The following is an 18458-nucleotide window of genomic DNA, read 5'->3' as shown; positions in this document are numbered from 1 at the left end:
TTATGTTTTGTATTTACCTCTGTGCTTTTTCTTTTTAAGGATTAAGCACTGGCTGGAATGGCAGCGATATTGTGTATTAGAGTGGTTGATGAGTTTTGAATTTCTAGCCCAAGGCACCACCCTGGCCAGCCTTGAACAGCCTCCAGGGTCACGTGGTAAAGGGATGCACTTGCTGCTCAGTTCTGGGTCCAGTACTAAGATGGCCCCAGCACACTAGAGGTACAAGGGGCCCATAGTCAGATCTGGATCCCAGTGACCCCTGACTGCCCGACCCCCCTGAGAGGACTATCACTTCTACAGCCAGTGGTAGGCCAGCCCTAGAAACCCAAGGGCTCGCATCATTTAGTCTGTTACCAGGCACACTTGGTTTTGTAAATTGTCCTTAGGGGTCAGCTAAGAAATAAGAACAAGCATTGGCAAAGCCAATAGGTTTTGCCTTTGTCTTTTTCTTCGATGTAACTGGCTTACACATATTAGAGAAATGTAATAATCATGCTTGTTTTATTAAATTAAAAACACACATTCTTATAAAAAAATTCTAATATTTGTAAGCCAGTTACGTAGAAAAAAAGACAAAGGTGAAACGTATTGTCATCTGTGTTAGAAGACAGAAGACAGAAGGCGGAAGAAGACAGAAGACGGTATGCAGAAAGAAAAAAAGAAGACGGACGGCAACAGAGAAAGAAGACAGAGAAGAAGGCATCGAAGAAAGAAGTTGTCAGCGAGAAAGAAGACGGCATGCAAGAAGACAAAAGAAGTACATTCAGCGTCGTAGCCAGAGGAAGGACACTGGACAGTGTCCAATAGCAAGTGACCGGAAGGTGTACTTGGTCCACAGGCAACTCAACGGCAAGATCGTTGAAGAAGATGATGACAGGAAGAGACATGAAAATAACGTGCTTGCCAATCCAAAGTGCGTAAATCACAGCGACCTTGGAGTAAGCCAATGGTCAGTTCAGTTAAGTAAGGGGCTGGTTCCAAACCCCTATTAAGTATTTTTTTTACTAACAAAAGATTTTGCAAGCACAGCACAAGCGCGTCAGCAGGCAAAACCTAAAAATGAGAGGGAGATCTGGAAAAGAGAGATGAGATGAGAGTGGGGGACGAGAGAGATTTACAATCTTTTTATGAAAGGCCTTTTAATGATGTGGAGTGTCCTTTAAAGAGAAGGTGACCCTCATCACAGCTCCCCTGAGCCCGGATGGTGGCCCCTCTCTCCCCACGAGATAAATCACGGCGCCTACCTGCTGTTGTCGAGAGAACCGCTGAGCTGAGACTCTCAGGCGCTAGCTCAGCCTTCGCAGCGCACAGAGTGGCAGGAGCCTGTCTCCAAGACCAAACCTGGCAGATTTATTCATGATGCGGCAGTTTTCAAAGGGCCATCTCTAGAGTGTCTCCTTGGTTACAGTAAATAGTGTGAAATTACACAACATACATGATAATTCGAGCGTCACTTGCTTTCCAAGAAATAAGACTTGCCAGCTGTGTCCATCAAGAACCCATGAGCCTCCGGCCCTGATATTGTGGATGAAGTTTCTAGAATTTTACATCATAAGAAGGCACAAGAGAGGGTGTGATGCATGATTTAAGGTAACCGGGTTTTATGTGGTTGAGGTGCCCCTGAAAGCGTGGACAGCCTAATTTACTCTCAGGGTAGCATGAAACAAGCCAGTGGCGCTGGGGAGGAGTCACCTATGTACCATGGCATCATCTGAAGGACCAGATTGGCTGGAGAAGAGCATCCCACACACCAGAGCACCGTCTGAAACCCAGGGGGTTGGGGACGAGTCACCCACACATCCTAATAGGATTTATTGATTGTCTCCGTAACTTTAATTTAGGGATGGGTGGTTGCTGGCTCAAAATATATATGGAAAAAAAAAACCTAGGCCCAGGCGAAATTCATATTACGCCTGAATAATTTGGGGACTATCGTGTGCCACTTATTATGTGAAACTTCATAAATGACGCCATATTACACCACAGTGCAAAATTATGTGGCATTCTAGTCAAACTATATAGTGGGTGTGCGGGAACGACTCGAATGGAGAGAAAGTAAGCAGCGTTTGCGTCACCTGCGTTTCCTTGAGCTATATTGTACTGAGATATGCGCCCTTTGCATAAAAATTTATGCAAAGACGCATTTCAAGCTAAAATATAGCGCTAGAGGACGGGTTTGAGTTTTGTGTAATGTGTATTTTTTCATCATTTTCCTGAAATTTTATATAATTACACGAAAACAAATGATGTGGGTTTTGCACAATCCTAGAAAAAAGAGAGATTTTGATAGTTGGAAAGGAATCTGATACTTTGTGGTCTGCCTACTGGCCTGTTTGATAAGTTGGGGTCCTGGTTTTATGTTTTTTTTTACATTTCCATCCGTATTTATCCATATTTATTTTTTCTCATTTTGTCTGTATTTATTCATTTTTATTTAGTGTTTACTATATAAATGAAGCTGCAATAGGTATTTTTCCACCTTTATTTAACTGATAACTGTATACTCACACTTAAATGTCCAAAAGGTTTCAGCAGTATACGGTGCTATAGCCTTGTCTGAAAACACTTGCATTGCACAACACGCCTAAAGGACTGTTGATCTGCACTTAACTAAGCTTAATTAGGAAATCCATTGTTTTTTTTCCATCTCCCCGCCTCCGAATCTGTACCCCTACTGGCCTGGCATTCATGACTGATTGTAGAGAAAATCACCAAAATAAGGCCTATTTTCCATATTTGTCTGACTTTGAAAATATATACAGACAGGATAATACATATTTTTCTGTTTGTATTTGTCTGTAAAAATAAGTAAAAACGGAAACCTGGGAGCCCTAGTTACAAGGACCTCGGCCAGCACCTAAAGCTCATGTAAGAAGCCTGATGCCCATAACTTCTTCACATACTGTTGTCTGTTCTTCCTCTGTTGACGGAAGATTGCATGAACCCTCTGTGACCCCTTCAGCATGCCCTGCGATGGATTATTGTACCCCAAAAACAGCTCAAGAGACTTCGGTCCATTCAGAACCAGGAGCCTGGGGCCCCGATCCCACGTTTTGCTCCTGCAAAGCATTTACTTTGCAAACTACACTGGGTTCCGGTGTCCAGCAGGATTTGTCTCGCTTACGTTGTTTACTTCACGCATCACTTTTTAGTTCAGCTCAGATATTCCTTAAGAATAACCTTAATAAATACACTCCTTTCCAGACTTTCTGGTGGTTTCTAAGTTCAATAAGCCTTGTTGGCGACCAGTCCTTTTCAGTGCTGGCACTCAAGCTCTGGATACTCCCCAGCGACGTCAAGTATTTCTCTTCTCCTTTACGGTTCCGAAATCTGCATAATCTCTTCTTTTATCCAGATAACTTTCTTCAGAATGTGTGCTTTTCTTCTCTAGGGATTGAGTACTTTACAAGCATAACATAACATAACATACAAAGCAAACTAGCGTCTGAAAGGCCAGTAGGGTTGGGGAAGAGTCATCTCTATATCATACTGGCGTCTAAAAGGCCAGTAGGGTTGGGGAAGAGTCATCTCTATATCATACTGGCATCTGAAAGGCCAGTAGGGTTGGGACAGGGTCATCTCTATATCATACTGGCGTCTAAAAGGCCAGTAGGGTTGGGGAAGAGTCATCTCTATATCATACTGGCATCTAAAAGGCCAGTAGGGTTGGGGAAGAGTCATCTCTATATCATACTGGCATCTAAAAGGCCAGTAGGGTTGGGGAAGAGTCATCTCTATATCATACTGGCGTCTGAAAGGCCAGTAGGGTTGGGGAAGAGTCATCTCTATATCATACTAGCATCTAAAAGGCCAGTAGGGTGGGGACAGGGTCATCTCTGTATCACACTGGCATCTAAAACGTCAGTAAGTGTGGTGAAGAAATAGTCACACGTCATGACAATCTCCAAAAGACCAGTAGAGCTGGGGAAGGGTTACCACCATGTCAGGCTCATATCTGAGAGGCTGGTAGGTCCAGGGACGGGTCAGCTATATGTACATTAGGCATCTGAAAGGCCAGTGTGGCCGGGGAAGAGTCTGCCACGAGTCAGAATAGTCTCGGAAAAGCCATCAGAGCTTGAGGCAGGTCAGTGACATATCAGGCTACTATCTCAAAAAGTCATGATGGGTGCACCAAGTGCGAAGTCGAGCTCAAGTTAGCTCCAGAGGTCATCTTCAAACATTTGATGCGTCCTGGTGCATCTCTTGACAACAGAGCTGTTACCTCTCAGCTGAGGAGCCTATGTCCTGCCCCGTGGAGGGGACTTCTTCTGAGCTGCTGATCATTCCATCGGTGAAACACCTTCTCAGTCCACTGAGGGTTATCATTCCAATGGTGAAACACCTCCTCAATCCACTAAGGTTTATCATTCCAATGGTGAAACACTCCCTCAACTCACAGAGGTTTGTCATTCCAATGGTGAAACACCCCCTCAACCCACTGAGGTTTATCATTTCAATAATGAAACACCCACAAAACCCACCGATGCCTGTCATTCCAATGGTGAAGCACCGCCTCAACCCAGTGAGGTTGATCATTCCAATGGTGAAACACTCCCTCGATTCACAGAGGTTTATCATTCCAATGGTGGAACACCTCCTCAGTACACTGAGTTTTATCATTCCAATGGTGAAACACCCCCAAAACCCACTGAGGCCTATCATTCCAATGGTGAAACACCCCCTCAACCCAGTGAGGTTGATCATTCCAGTGATGAATCACTCCCTCAACCCAGTGAGGTTTATCATTCTAATGGTGAAACACCCCCTAATTCCACTGCTGACCTTTTACAATCATGTTCCCTTCCTTGGTCCCCACTGCTGCAGGGACAAGGGGTGTGCAACGCGCTGCCTCATCTGGAAATAGAGAGAAAACATGGAAATTGGAATATCACCTCACAAGCCTCCCATCCTCCACCATTTTCACGAGGCAGGGTGTCAGGAGGCAAGTCACAGACTGTGCCAAACAGAGTCATATGGTCCACTCTGGCAGTGCACACCTGGGCTAAATTTGCATCTATTTTTGCTATGTCGCAAATTAAAAGATAAGTGCAAATCGATCCAGCTTAGATTTTGCATCTGCATTTATCTCCAGAAAAAACAAGCACAGAATTCTGTAAACACATAAATAATGCACAAAACACGCTCAGATATTGTCAAGAGGATTTTTTGTACATTTATGAGTGGAATGATGGTATGGGGAGTATCTCCCTATATTTATTTGTGAATGAACCAACACTGCCTAGCTAAAGCTTGCTTCATGCATTGCTGGGGTTATTGCATGTTTTCAAACAATCAAGATTTGTATAGCGCAGCTGCTTCACCTGTGAGGGTCTTGAGGCGCTGTGGGGTCGTGTTGCGGGATCACTCTGCCGGTTCCTGTTCGTTGAACATGCAGAGCCTGAGGTCCTCCCTAAACTGTTGGAGCGATGGTGAGGCTCGTGGTGCAGGGGGAGGGTGATCCAGGACTTAGCTGCCAGGTGGGAGAAGGAGCAGCCTCCCTTGTTTGCCTGGCGGGTGCGCTGTGTAGCTGCCAGGGAGAGAGATCTGGAACGGAGTTCTCTGGTAGGTTGGTGGAAAGTCACTTGATTGTTACAGTACGCCGATCCTTTGCAGTGTAGTGCCTTGCAAGCATGGGTGAGTAGCCTCAACTGGCATCTCTTTGCGACTGGTAGCCAATGGAGTTGCCTGAGGTGAGTGGTGATGCGCGACTGTTGTAGGGGGTCGAGGATGAGTCTGGCTGCTGTGTTCTGGATCGTCTGGAGTTTCCTGATAAGGTGGGCGGTGATTCCTACGTAGAGGGAGTTGCCATAGTTGAGTCTGCTGGTGACGAGAGCTTACATGACAGTTCGTGTGATGTTGAGTGGAAGCCATCTGAAGGCCTTCCTGAGCATTCGGAGGGTGAGGAAGCAGGCGGAGGAGACAGCGCGGACCTGTTTCTTGATAGAAAGCTGGAAACGGTTTGCCTTTGAAAAGACCCTGAGCCCGAGACAGCAGATTAAGGAGTCCCATTAAAGCAGAATGTCACTGCTGACAGCTCCATCCTTAAAGCAGGGACGTCCACCCCGGCAGCACTCTGAAACTCACTGCTGAGAGCTTCTCTTAAAGTACTGTCGGCTGCTTCCGGCCTCCGCGCGCTGCGGCTGATCTAGCGAGACCTGCTGCCCTCACATGACGCCTCTCAAATATGGCAGCGTGAAGTTCATCTTCAGAGCACTGCAGATGGTCTTTTCTGCAATCAACAACAATAATAATAATAATAATAATAATAATAATAATAATAATAACAACAACAAAAACAACAGTAAGATTAACATGAATAATAACAAAATGACACTAATATTATTAATAATATTAAACATAATCTTAATGATAATGACGCTAGTATTGCTAATACTACCATTAATAATAATAATAGTAATAATATAACATTATGGACAACATGAACTTTAGACAGTTATAATAACGTACATATTTCTCTACCTTGCAATAAATTTGAGCAGAACGCATTGCGGAAATATTAAATTAAAAATGTAACATTAAAATGTCTCCAAAAATGTTCTGTTCTAAGATCCAGGAAGAAGTGTGGCTAATAATGAACTCCGTGTTTCAGCCCAGATGTAAGTCCTGTCCTCAGTGCTTCATGCACTGAGTGCTATCACATTTTAAAGGAGTGAGTGTTCAGCAGTAACAACATAGAAAGAATGTTGGGGCCAAGCCATGCACTGCTCAACCCCCTTGTACCCTTGTTGTATGTGTTGTGTGCCTTCCACACATGCCTTCACCTAGTAATAACAGACACATTACTCAGGGGTGTCGGCTTCTCCTTGTGCCCCACAAAACCGCAGAAATCCCACACTGCCTTTGCTTTCTTCTCCATTCTTGTATGTTATTGATTGTATTTGTGTGTGTGTGAATGTGTGTGTGTGTTTGTGTTTGTATGCGTGTGTCTGTGTATAGGTGTGTGTGTGTGTATATATATGTGTGTGTGTGTGTCTGTGTATGTGTGTGTCTGTGTATGTGTGTGTGTATATATGCGTGTGTATAGATGTGTGTGTGTCTAGATACATATATGTGTATGTATATATATGTGTGGGCATATATATATATGTGTTATAAGTGCATCTGTATAAGTGTGTATGTGTATTTGTGAATATATGTGTGTGTGTATATATGTGTGTATATATTTGTGCGTGTGTAGATGTGTGTGTGTATATATAAATATGTGTGTGTATAAGTGTGTGTGTATATATATGTGTGTGTGTGTGTATATATATGTGCATGTGTATATGTGTGTGTGTGTATATGTGTTTGTATGTACATGTGTGTGTGTATATATATATATTTGTGTATATATATGTGTGTGTGTGTATATATATATATATATACAGGGAGTGCAGAATTATTAGGCAAGTTGTATTTTTGAGGATTAATTTTATTATTGAACAACAACCATGTTCTCAATGAACCCAAAAAACTCATTAATATCAAAGCTGAATATTTTTGGAAGTAGTTTTTAGTTTGTTTTTAGTTTTAGCTATGTTAGGGGGATATCTGTGTGTGCAGGTGACTATTACTGTGCATAATTATTAGGCAACTTAACAAAAAAAATATATACCCATTTCAATTATTTATTATTACCAGTGAAACCAATATAACATCTCAACATTCACAAATATACATTTCTGACATTCAAAAACAAAACAAAAACAAATCGGTGACCAATATAGCCACCTTTCTTTGCAAGGACACTCAAAAGCCTGCCATCCATGGATTCTGTCAGTGTTTTGATCTGTTCACCATCAACATTGCGTGCAGCAACAACCACAGCCTCCCAGACACTGTTCAGAGGTGTACTGTTTTCCCTCCTTGTAAATCTCACATTTGAGGATGGACCACAGGTTCTCAATGGGGTTCAGATCAGGTGAACAAGGAGGCCATGTCATTAGATTTCCTTCTTTTATACCCTTTCTTGCCAGCCACGCTGTGGAGTACTTGGACGCGTGTGATGGAGCATTGTCCTGCATGAAAATCATGTTTTTCTTGAAGGATGCAGACTTCTTCCTGTACCACTGCTTGAAGAAGGTGTCTTCCAGGAACTGGCAGTAGGACTGGGAGTTGAGCTTGACTCCATCCTCAACCCGAAAAGGCCCCACAAGCTCATCTTTGATGATACCAGCCCAAACCAGTACTCCACCTCTACCTTGCTGGCGTCTGAGTCGGACTGGAGCTCTCTGCCCTTTACCAATCCAGCCACGGGCCCATCCATCTGGCCCATCAAGACTCACTCTCATTTCATCAGTCCATAAAACCTTCGAAAAATCAGTCTTGAGATATTTCTTGGCCCAGTCTTGACGTTTCAGCTTGTGTGTCTTGTTCAGTGGTGGTCGTCTTTCAGCCTTTCTTACCTTGGCCATGTCTCTGAGTATTGCACACCTTGTGCTTTTGGGCACTCCAGTGATGTTGCAGCTCTGAAATATGGCCAAACTGGTGGCAAGTGGCATCGTGGCAGCTGCACGCTTGACTTTTCTCAGTTCATGGGCAGTTATTTTGCGCCTTGGTTTTTCCACACGCTTCTTGCGACCCTGTTGACTATTTTGAATGAAACGCTTGATTGTTCGATGATCACGCTTCAGAAGCTTTGCAATTTTAAGAGTGCTGCATCCCTCTGCAAGATATCTCACTATGTTTGACTTTTCTGAGCCTGTCAAGTCCTTCTTTTGACCCATTTTGCCAAAGGAAAGGAAGTTGCCTAATAATTATGCACACCTGATATAGGGTGTTGATGTCATTAGACCACACCCCTTCTCATTACAGAGATGCACATCACCTAATATGCTTAATTGGTAGTAGGCTTTCGAGCCTATACAGCTTGGAGTAAGACAACATGCATAAAGAGGATGATGTGGTCAAAATACTCATTTGCCTAATAATTCTGCACTCCCTGTATGTATATATATATATATGTGTGTGTGTGTCTGTGTGTATATATATGTGTGTGTGTGTGTCTGTGCGTGTGTGTATATATGTGTGCGTGTGTGCGTGGCTTTAGTCACGAGCTCTGCCCCGCCCCGAGCGGTAACTACAGAGGAGAGTGTCTGGCGCACTGATTCCTCTCCAGACACGTGTCTGTGAGCCTCGAAGCTGCCTCTCGGTTCTCGGGGTGCAGCGCCATTATTGCACATATACATACATTATATACTGGGGTTGCCGGTCACGTGGCTTCCAGCGCAAGGAGGGTTATTTTGTAACGTTGCAGGGCTGGAAGTCCGCATCCTGTGCAGCAGTCCCCCCTTGGGGTCTGTAAGTGCCCCGAGTACCGACATCTGTACCTGCTGTGCACCGTCTCCCCGCGAGGGGGCTCTGTGCTTTGTTGCACAGAGGGTGCCTCACTCACCACATTTCAGGGTGTGGGCTCGGGGTGAAGGGGTGTTGGCACTGCAGTCACTGCCGCATTTACTGGAGGTTTTCTTCAATTAATATTAATTAACAGTTCATATAAAAATGATAGGCCACGCCCACTCTTATTCCCCCGGTGTTGGTTTGAATAAATTATGAAAGACACAAAACTGAACTGAATAGCAAAAGGTATTTGATTCTTCCACGTGTTTATTATTATATTTTTTATTTAAAAGTTCTGCAAAGTGCACAAATCAGCAACTTTGCAAACTTATGAAAAGTTTGTCAACTTTGGAAAACTTTACCAGTAATGCAAATTTGCAACAAACATAAGTCTTACAGACCCCATTTACCATCTAATGTTTTTTTCATGAAAGAATTCTCCCGTAAAATTTATCAGCACTAAAAAAAAAAAAAAAAAAAAAAAAAAAAAAACAGGAATCCTCCGGCATAAATCGGCGACTGATGGTGAAAGTGAAGTTCACCAGTTTTCACCCCCCTTGTTTCCTTGTTTTTAAATATCTCAAGCCAGGCTGGCGAGCAGTGGAGCCAGGAAGGAGGACGTATAAAAGAAATCTAGAAATACATGTGCTATCATGTTTAGGTAATTACTTTAAGTCACTAACAAGTGTTTTAATCTCGCTATCCCTAAATAACGCTTTGGAAACTCAGTGAGGATTCTAAAAAAAATCACCGAGTCTGACAAACTTAATACCTGTTTTCAGAATGGTTTTATTTCTCAGGTAATTCGGCAGGATTTCATAACCACCAGTGTGCGTGCTGGCACACAAACATGAACATTCATTCAAATATGTAGCTAAAATATGATTCAGGTAAAGACATGAGGCCTACACTTCTAATTTTAGATTATTGGCTGGAGATTAAATATCACTTCCTTTGTCAATGGCACGACTCTTGAATGAACGGAGTTTGCAATGATGTAATGTGCAGCGCCCAGTCTACTTAAAGTACTTCTAGGCACGTGTGCACGGTGTCCTTGTGACTGGACAGTGTTGTAAACATTCTACCACTGGGCTCTGAGAGAGTTCCTGTGGTTAGTTTAAGTACAGCCGTTTCTGGGCATTAGATAATATCTCAATGGTTTATAAATTTGAGATATTTTAAATAGTTTTTTTTTCAAGGATTATGTCTTGAAGGTTGTTTTTGGCCCTGGTGTGAGCGCGTGAGACAGGACGCTGACAGCGAGCTGCATCCATTGACAGTTACACCAGGATTGGCCAACAACGCAGATGTATTATTTTATCTGCAGCTTAATGCAAAAATCCAGATTGTTTCTGCATGGCTGCATCTTTCCAAGACCAGTGCTTAATTTGTAAAGGAATAAGTGCCAGGCCCTTGCCAGGAGAGCACTGCTGCTCACTGCGCTGCTACTGACAATTCAAACTTTGTGTACAATAGAAATGACGAATGCCTGCCACCCAACCCAACCCATTCTTTTTCTTTGGGTGGCAGGGATTGGTCTTTTTTATCGTACGTAGAATTATTAAACAACTGCTGTTGTGTTCATCACAAAAATCGAGAAACGGCGCCACCATGTGGCCTGCTAGCATAAGCCCCAATGTTGAAAATTAAGTGCTGTTGCCGAACACCGGAAACCGCAGGCTCAAATTAAGCACTGCCAAAGACTTGAGCAATGCACCTACTCAGAGGCTGCCAATGACCTTGGATGGCTGTAGGTCATCCTGAGGGCACCATGAGCTTTGGTCTGGTACCTCAGAATTTCACATCTGAAGTGCTGACTTTAAATGCAATTTAATTTGGATTTTAAGGAGGCTGGTGTCAAAACGTTTTGTGAAATATTAAGGACTTAAACCAGTCTGTTGGCAGATCAGAGGCTTTGTATATGTCTGCCTGTTTAGATGGTTTGTGATGTTACCCAAACCATAATATTAAAATAAGGTGCCACTCGAATCCCAGCAGACCAGAGGTCGAAGTGGGCGGGATCGAAGGGGCACAACTTGCCTATGCTTCTTTGATTTACAAAAAAACGTTCCCATACTTTTTGGAAAAAGACAATCCCAGGACGGTTAATTTGGATATTTAAAATGCTTCAGCTGAAGTGTCATTCACTGTGTCCCCTGTGCTGCGAAACCAAAGCCAGGCAGACAGCTAAACAAGCCTTCCTGCCAGGGGGCCTGAGAGCCTGATAGAAATGCAAATGTGGCTATAAGTTAGACTACAAATGTATCAAATGTTTGGGAGCAGGCACTGGCTTTAATTGATTGAGTCACTCGAAGCTTTGTGATGACAAACATTTATTCTTTTTGAGAAGTAGTGTAAAGAGGTAACAACTGGGCTGTGAGGTACAGGCTTTTAATTGTAATTGTATAGCCTTAATACCCCTGGAGATGTAGAAGGGACAGTAATGTGAAAAAAATTGCATTATGTACAACCTGGTATTAGTAAAGTCTATATTTTGAAAGACCTTTTTATCTTAAACCTTTTTGCACATTTTGTAGCAGTCTATTCTATACCGTATGTATACAAGTTTAAAATAATGACTTACATATTTGCAGTGCTTTCTGTCACAGACTGTGACCTCGTGGCACTAAAAATACACATGTCGCTACTCTCCACTACACCAACCAAGATTTAATTCTGTGGCTATCTGGTTACACACAAACCTCTGCAATGCATTATTTAAGAGAGGTTTTATAATGCACTATAGTGCATTTGCCACTGAGCAACAACTTTTTAATTTATTTTTCATTTGAGGTGCACATTTTTTATATATACCTAGCTGATGGTAAAAGACAAAACACGTACACGATATTTTGTTTTTTAGCCACACCTTTGAACCTAACCCCACTGACCGCGCCCCCGCTACATGCAGCATCAAAGCTCCCATACTCATCTCATTCAACCAATCCCCTAACACAACCCAGCATCCATGTGAACTGGGGCAATGACCTAGAAATATGAATCAAGAGCTTTTTGGCCATAAACTGGCATTACTTGAGAAGATTTTACTCCCTCCTCTTCCAAGAAATTTACATCACATTGACACCAAGAGGCACATAAGTCCTTTGTGCGAGAATCTCGCAGTTTCTGAGGTTAAAGGCAAGTTGTAAGTGAAACATCCATGGTTTTACTCCAGAATATCGAGTTTCATGTATGTGCAGACCTGTTCTTTTATGCGCCTTCATCACCTTGATGGTGTCTTCAAGGTGCTTAGATACTGCGCTAAGCAAAGCGCATTGTGTTTATACTGTATATATATATATATAGAAATATTCATGACGTTTTTCATACTCAATATTCTTGCCACAGTATTTTGGTAATTCCATAGTTGTGTCCTCGGTACTCTGACATACAACTGGCATGTACACAGTTGCACAGATCTTCTGAAATCTAACAAATTCCTGACCATTCTCGTCTATTTCACACCAGAAATTTGTAGGTAAGGTAGAGTTTTATACTTTTGATAAATCAGAAACCTTTTGGGTTTCATAGAGAGTGGCCTTGTTGTCTCAGCTGACCTGTGGTAAGATCACATCGAGAAGCCATTAATGGCCAAACCCCCTGTCATGGCTTCTGTACTCCCAAGCTGCTCTCTAGGAGACACTTCATGGTTGAGATGTCCCTGCTACAATAAAAATCTTCTCTATAAAGGGCTCTGGAGCGAGGCCTGTGCTGTATCAGACACGTTCTCTTCTGTCCCCCCCCTTCTAGGGGCAGCCAGTGGAGGTCTCTTCAGGTCAGTACTGTGTGCCACGTGTGTGTGTGTTTGTTAGTCCCTGGCCCCGCCCCCAGCAGTCTTCTGGTCTCACTGCTGCCATACTGTGGCCCTCCACAGGATGGTCAGACAGGGCAGGGACAGCCGTCTAGACAGCTATATATATCGGCCTCCGCCATCCTTTCTGGCATGCCCTGGGGAAGGAGGCTGACATTTCTTAAGAAGACTTTGAATTAGAAATTACAGGTTGTCACCACGTTGGCGGCGTGTTTTCGAGTTCAGGTGGTACAGGTGTCTACGTACGGTACAGTCCGTGCAAGTGCGACTGTAGGAGCTCTGACTCCTTTTGGCGGTCGGGTTGGGAGGCATCCTCCTACAGCGCCCTCCCCCTTCATGGAGGCCTGGAACCAGCTCCTGGTTCGATGTTATAAGGCGTCCTAGGTCAGCAACAGACTTAAGGCCTGGTTCAGAACTTTGTGGATGGACTACTCCGTCGCAAACGTGACAGATATCCTATGGAGATCGTAATATGGCGGATGGACTACTCCGTTGCAGACGTGACAGATATCCTATGGAGATCGTAATACGACGGATGGACTACTCCGTCGCAGACGTGACAGATATCCTATGGAGATCGTAATACGGCGGATGGACTACTCCGTCGCAGACGTGACAGATATCCTATGGAGATCGTAATACAGCGGATGGACTACTCCGTCGCAAACGTGACAGATATCCTATGGAGATCGTAATACAGCGGATGGACTACTCCGTCGCAGACGTGACAGATATCCTATGGAGATCGTAATACGGCGGATGGACTACTCCGTCGCAAACGTGACAGATACGGCAGATGCTTTAGCAATATCAAGAAAAGTACTTGTAGTTTTAAGAAAACTACAACAATAGTAGAACTACCTAAGGGTGGTAAGAAGGCACAAGATCCCGGGTGATGCTAGGGGGAGCCAGTCCCGAACCGTTGGTGTTAGTTCCTGCTCACTTTGACCTCTGTTTTCATGAGATTTCCTAACGGGCTGAAATAATTGTCTCCAGTTTGTCGGGTGCTGTTCACTAGTAACATCCCTCTTACTTCAGATCCTAAAAACAAACCCTTCCCAAAAGACCCATGGGTAGCTTTACTAAAAAATGGCACAACACAGGCAGACAAGCAGTGCAAGAGACAAAAAAGATGGCCGGCCCTTTCCATCTGTGCACTCAGGATCTGAAACCACAGCCTTGTATCTATCAGGACCACCCGACGCTGCTCCGATCTAGGAAAGAACTGGAGGCACACCTATTTAAAGAACACTATATCACGAAGCATTAACCGACTACAACCATCTTACTCATAGAAGTTATGCTTGTGTTTGACCATGTACAACACTCTGCTGCCTTCTAGCCAGGCTCACTCTATAGAAATGCCATATGTATACATATAAACATACACACATACCTACATACATAGGTACATAGATACATACATACATAGATACATACATCTGTACACACATACATACATAGATGCATATCTACATATATACATATATACATGCACACATACATACACAAATACACACATACATACATGCATACATACACACATACATAGATACATACATACACACATACATGCATACATACATACACACATACATGCATACATACACACACATACATAGATACATACATACACACATACATGCATACATACATACACACATACATGCATACATACACACACATACATAGATACATACATACACACATACATGCATACACACATACATGCATACATACACACACATACATAGATACATACATACACACATACATGCATACACACATACACACATACATGCATACATACACACACATACATAGATACATACATGCACACATACATGCATACATACATACACACATACAGGCATACATACACACACATACATAGATACATACATACACACATACATGCATACATACATACATACACACATACATGCATACATACACACATACATAGATACATACATACACACATACATGCATACATACATACACACATACATGCATACATACACACACATACACACATACATAGATACATACATACATACATATACATACATACTTATATACATGCACACATACATACATAAATACACACATACATACATGCATACATACACACACACATAGATACATACATACACACATACATGCATAGATACATACATACACACATACATGCATACATACACACATACATAGATACATACATACACACATACATGCATACATACATACACACATACATAGACATACACATACATACGTACGGATACAGTGAAACACAGCATCCAAAGTTACTGTCCTGCGTTGCCGCGGGGGAGCACCGCAGAGCCGTAGCTACTAACATGTAGCGCTGCTCTCTTCTCATCAGCGGCGCACAAACAGACTGCCTGGCACCATGCATGTCCCTTTGCACCACAGTGCACTGGTGTATGCATGAAGTCTAGCACAGGTGCTGTACCGGAAGGGCATCCTTTCAGTACACACTACTATGCACACAAACCGTTAAACTTTCACGCACTCGATTGCACTGTACAGAGCAGCAAAGGCACAATTTGTGAAAAGTTAGGAGGAATTAATACATTCTTCCTTGTTAGCACATCTCAAGAAAGCGCTATTTTTTTTGGGGGGGAGGCAAATTCCTGTCTTATCATGTTAGTAGATAGGGTTTTGCATCAAAGCCCATGGGTAGTAGCGTGGCAGTGCCCATGGCATGGCCCCTTGAAGTAATGTAGCACAAAAGAGCACAAGGCACCATTTGTGTTACTTCAATGGGTACTTTCCAGTGCTGGAAGTAAGTACTCAATCAACACTTTGTTCCAATTTGTGTTACTTTAATATGACTCAAAGTGTTGACAAGTGCGCCCCCCTCCTCAAATGCTCATCAGCTCTTCTCAGTGTTGCTGACCCTGCCCCAGCCCTTCTGGCTTGTCAGAGACACGAGCCCCAAGGGGCCATTGGAGAGTCCACTTTAGTAGAGTCCTCAGTGCCTGTGTTTGTGTCAACACTGAGGTTTCACTATATTGCTTATGTTGATGTGCACAGAAGTAACTGCATGTTGGTCATGGAAAGATCTGAAGCATCTGTTTTCATCTCCCTGCCGGTCTGTGGGCACAGATGGTGTTGGATATGAGAGGACTGGGTGATGCATGACGCCTGTCAGTGCATAAACCCCTGGGGGCGGGCGGGGGGCAAGGATTACCTCTTATTACACAGCCAGGCACTACTGATTGACAATGCTTCTTTTAGAGGGCAAGGCTGGGAATCCAAAGACCTGTGGTCTCTCCATCAAATAATGAAGTATGATAATATTCTCAAATCACTCCCTGACCGAGCGGCTGAATGACACCTGGCTGGTAATCAATTCTGGAAATACCTACAATTGAGATCCTGTCTTCACTTAAAACTCAACATACCTCTTCGATTCACGATTATCTGCTGAAGTGGGATCACTACGAGAAACTGATCACCAGTCTGCATGACCTGCTCTTCATGAAGATTTTTTCTGCCCCCGGATAAGGGATGGACGTCACTCTTGCTCATTAACTTGCGGTTGGCAAACCATACCCGAGACAAAAATCTGCCACGTGGCAGTTAGCGAAATTTTGCTGGAACTCTGCGTTACTTGCGTGAGCTGCAGTGGCCGAAACTCCGCCAACTTCACTGGTGGAGCAAAATATATCCCCCGTCCCTCCCCAGCATCACATTCCTTGCACCTTAGATGGTAAGGTTGACTACAGGTATATCCTGACCTTCTGCAAACACAGAAGGGCCTTCGTGAAGCACGTATCGTATTAGGTTTTTAAGATGTTTCGTGATTTGTATTGCACCCCACACAAACTCCAAGGATGGATGTCCGCTACAAATAAATGTTGGTGATGGCAGCAAGGACATCCTGCATATACCACGGCCCTGCCTGACTACTCAAGGCCATTGATCGCAGATTTGAGAAACCATCAGCGACGTGGCTGGCCATGTTCTAGGTCCTTCACCAGCACTAGCATTACTGCATAGCAAAAGGAATATTGCTGATTTAAATAATCGCAGCAAACCTGGCACGACTCTGTATTAGCAAAGGCAAAACTCTCCTCCGACGTAGGTAGACGTTTACCCCCCCATCACCACCACGCAAACATACAGACTGAATGGACGCTGTGACCATTATGGCAGCATATGAGCACATGATCTAACGACTAAACAGCCAGGTCAAACTGTTCAATGATATGTTGGGCCCATTCCTCTCCTTAACCTCCTAGGGTGCATCATTTAAGATAGGCAGTGCCTAGAAGATGCAACCAGTTTGGAGGTATGCGCCTGATGTCCTGGTAAGTAAGAGTGGGTGGAATGTTTCATTCCGCCTGCGGAACTGGCCACATTTTGGTCACTCTGCACTACTCTATAAGGTGGAGTTCAGGCCAAATCGCCGAGTGGTAGAATTTGTCTCCTGTGAGGCTTCAGAAAATGCAATCTGTCAAGCACGAGCAAGATTTGACATCCCTTAGTGAGATTTTCTAATGCAGGCGGTCGTGAGCAGTCACGGTCAGAGGGCCACCATTCGCAAACGTTTGCTGCTGTCCTAGTACATTTTCTACTCGAGCTGCAACAAGATTAACTTGAGTGGCTGAGCGCTCTTGTGCAATGCATGGTGCCATTTATGCTGAGTTTCAGCACTGCTGGCTCTATCAGGCTGCATATTTGCCACCTGTTGGCAGAACTCTGCAGAATCTTGTGGAGTTTTTCTGTAATTCCGCAGGTCACTCCACAGTTCCGCCCACCCCTACTGGTAAGACCCATCCAGTGACAGTCCACCGGCGCTTGATAATAATGCCTGCAGCACATGGAGCGGCCAATCTTATATTGTTTTTATCTGTCGGTTTATATATTAAAAGGTGTCTCCTTGGATCACAGCTATATAAGTCTGATTTCTCTAGGTTGTATGTTCTTTTGTTATTTTATCTGTACTCAGTGTGAACGCATCCTCGTTTTGTATCTGTTGAGTCTCTCTATCCAAAGTAGGGAGCCAGCTATGGAAATGAAATGTTAGTGTAATATGAATATGTTTTGCAGGCTTGTTAACAAACACATTTAATCCATGAAACAAACAAAAACATGGCGAAGAAAGCACAGAAACTAAAACTTTGTCTTTTCATGATTTTCCTTAGGTTTATTTGGAAACATCTTCAGCTGTTTAACAAAGTCTGTTCGATACATAGAGAGACTGATAACAAAAAAGTAAGTCCAACTCACCCATTGGTTGTTGTATGCATCATTCACGATTGACCCACCCACTTTC

General features: G+C 43.4%; 1 protein-coding gene across 2 annotated transcripts in view; it reads left to right on the top strand.

The window, feature by feature from the left end:
* Window positions 1–18458, top strand: part of GRIK5 (glutamate ionotropic receptor kainate type subunit 5) — a 994397-nt gene that overhangs the window by 424426 nt on the left and 551513 nt on the right. The window contains exon 2 of one of the 2 annotated variants that reach the window (XM_069201377.1): window positions 18328–18397. The exons of the other annotated variant lie outside the window; for it this stretch is intronic. The gene's annotated coding sequence lies outside the window, so the exon portion shown is untranslated. The remainder of the gene's footprint in view (window positions 1–18327; window positions 18398–18458) is intronic. 2 annotated transcript variants of the gene reach the window in all.

Source organism: Pleurodeles waltl, chromosome 7 (genome assembly GCF_031143425.1).
Source record: "Pleurodeles waltl isolate 20211129_DDA chromosome 7, aPleWal1.hap1.20221129, whole genome shotgun sequence".
NCBI lineage: Eukaryota > Metazoa > Chordata > Amphibia > Caudata > Salamandridae > Pleurodeles > Pleurodeles waltl.
Note: the sequence above shows the minus strand (reverse complement) of the source record. Positions and strands in the feature narration are given on the sequence as shown.